The sequence below is a fragment of the Bison bison genome, unplaced genomic scaffold (assembly GCF_000754665.1).
Source record: "Bison bison bison isolate TAMUID 2011002044 unplaced genomic scaffold, Bison_UMD1.0 scf7180017864516, whole genome shotgun sequence".
Classification (NCBI taxonomy): domain Eukaryota; kingdom Metazoa; phylum Chordata; class Mammalia; order Artiodactyla; family Bovidae; genus Bison; species Bison bison.
The window spans coordinates 2,237,675-2,240,104 of record NW_011495069.1 but is presented as its reverse complement, the minus strand read 5'-3'; the positions used below and the strand labels follow the sequence as shown (position 1 = coordinate 2,240,104).

Genomic DNA, 2,430 nt, shown 5'->3' with positions numbered 1-2,430 from the left:
CCACACCGTGAGCACACACCACACTGCACACCACACACACACACACACACCACACCACACACACCATACCACAGCACGCACACACACCACGCTGCACACACCACACACACCATACCACACCGCACACACACACCACACCATACACACCCACACCACACCACACCCACCACAGCACACTTAATCGCACACACACACACCGTACCACACACGCACCTGGCTTCATACGGTGTCAGAGTGCTCACAGACTCTGGGACGGTGACTCTGGACCCAAGTGTTTGAATCTGTGACTTGCTCCTCCTCTCACAGTTGGGTTTTTTTCCTGTTTGGTTTGTTTGCTTGTTTCGTTTGTTTGTTCTGATTTCACAGCCCATAGCAGGTGAGGGCAGGAGTGCAGCCGGCGGCCTGACAGGAGAGGTAGGGGAATTCGGGGTGCAGAGCCAGGCCGGTCCAGGAGCGGCCGCCGCGCGGCGTCCTCTGTGGGTGAAACGCACTGACCGGTTCACGCGTCGTCGTATAGAAGCATTTTAGAGGGAGTCCCTCTCAGGATTAACGGAGAGCTGGTTTGTTCACGCCTCGGGTTGGCCCCAGGAGCCGCTGCGGAGACCAGGGTCCGCGCTTTCAAGCTGCTCACACGGGAGGCCACGGAGCCACGTCGGGCGTCTGGAAGGGCCGGGGGAGTGCGATGCCAGGTCGCTCTGCAGGGGCGCGGCCCTTGCTGCCCGCGGCTCGCCTGGCGTGCGTTGGCTCACCGGCCCCTCTCGGGCAGGGACCGCGTCTCAGTCGTTCAGCTCGCGCGGCGATGCCTCCCGTCTTGTGGCGGTGGAGCAGGGCCAGAGTCGGGTGGAAAGAGGGCCCGGGTGGGGAGCACGCTCTCCCCATGCCGCCTGGGGCACGTGCTGCTTCTGCTGCTGACCGTGGGACCCTGCACAGCTTCCTCTGAGCCTCACCATCTGTCTGTAAAATGAGGGGTCAGGCTTTAGATGAACTTGGAAGGCCCATCTGGATCTAAATCCCTGTGATCCTGGCAGGACTTTTATTATTTTTTAATTTTAATTTAGTTTTTTTTTTGGCACGTGGGATCTTAGTTCCCCTCCCAGGGATCGAACTCGCACACCCACCCACCCCTTCCCACCACACTGGAAGTACAGAGCCTTAACCACTAACTAGTCTGCCAGGGAAGTCCTCTGGCAGAATTTTTTTTTTTTTAAAGCAGAGGCTTGTGTTTTTGTTTTCATGGTGATCAAAACAACATTGTCCCAAGGCACTGAATTGCTTTCACCTTGAAATGGTTAATTTTATGTTGAAGATGACCTTGACCCAGCAGTGAAAATTCTCAGCAGAGGCTTGGTCCGCCAGATGGGCTTCCACTGTGGCTTTGCGGAGCTTGGTGTAGGGTTTTGGAATTTCCCCTGGGAAGGCATGCCATCCACAGGGACGGCCTGTGTGTGTCTGGTGGGCTGCCGCCCTCCGGCCGCTGTCATCCACACGTCCCTCGCAGAAGATTCAACCAGAGGGCACTCAGTCAGGGCAAGGAAACACTTTTTCTTTTTGTTAATCCAAACTGTGCAGTTTCCCAGCGGCCTGCAGATGAGTGGTTGGCCGGGCCGCCCTGCAAATCTTCCCCACGTAGCCCCCGGCACACATTGTTCCCGGGCCACATGGCAGAAAACAGATTCAGCTTTTAAACAGAGTCGCCTGTTGGGTCACAGATTATACAAGACAAAAACCACGGTGCCTTTAGACTCCATAAACTTGTGATAAATCAGCCTGGGCTCCAGCGAAGTTGGCCTTTGTGCTGTCTGTGAAGTATTTGCTAAGCCTCTTGGGAATGTAAACGAGGGAAGGACTTGATGAATTTAAGAACAAACTATAAAGGCCTTGAAGCTTTGGCTGGTTGTTTATGTGTAGACAGATGCTGTTAAGTACAGATCGGCCTCAACCAGTCCCTGGAGCAGGCCAGGCGGGGCTTCTGCTCAGAGAACAGAGCAGTTTGAAGTTCCTGCGTGTCCTTGAAATTACAGTCGCTGTTTTAAAAGGGCACACGCAGTTGTACACACGCCAGTGAGGCTGCGGCATCGTCTCGTGGGGGGCAGAGGGGCCCCACTGGAAAGCTCAGGCATCTCAGACCCCTCGTTTCTAGTAGGTTCCCTTGACCTGTCTGTCCTGCCTCTTAAAGTCTTTGGCCCTCTCGTCCTCTCCAGCCCCACCCCTGGTCACATGGGCTCCCCACAGGCGCCATGGGCCTCCTCCTGTGTCAGTTACTGTTGCCGTCTCAGAACCACTCCAGAACCTGGTGACTGCAAAGAACCGCAGTCACATGTTATCTCCATTGGTTCCGGGGGCCGGACATTTAGGGGAGAGCCTCGGCCAGGCGGTTCTGGCTCAGGATCTCAGGCTGTTGAAGCCGGCAGCACCTGCAGGCTGGCCAGG

The 2,430-nt window shown here is 55.9% G+C and overlaps 1 protein-coding gene across 2 annotated transcripts in view; it reads left to right on the top strand.

Annotated features, from left to right (window-relative positions):
- The first annotated feature begins 287 nt into the window (after nt 1-287).
- The window catches only part of CAPZB (capping protein (actin filament) muscle Z-line, beta), an 84,606-nt gene continuing 82,463 nt past the window's right edge, over nt 288-2,430 (top strand). Inside the window, exon 1 of one of the 2 annotated variants that reach the window (XM_010829940.1) lies at nt 288-414. The gene's annotated coding sequence lies outside the window, so the exon portion shown is untranslated. Of the gene's footprint in view, nt 415-442; nt 477-2,430 lie in introns of those variants that run through there. The other variant, XM_010829939.1, reaches the window with a different exon arrangement.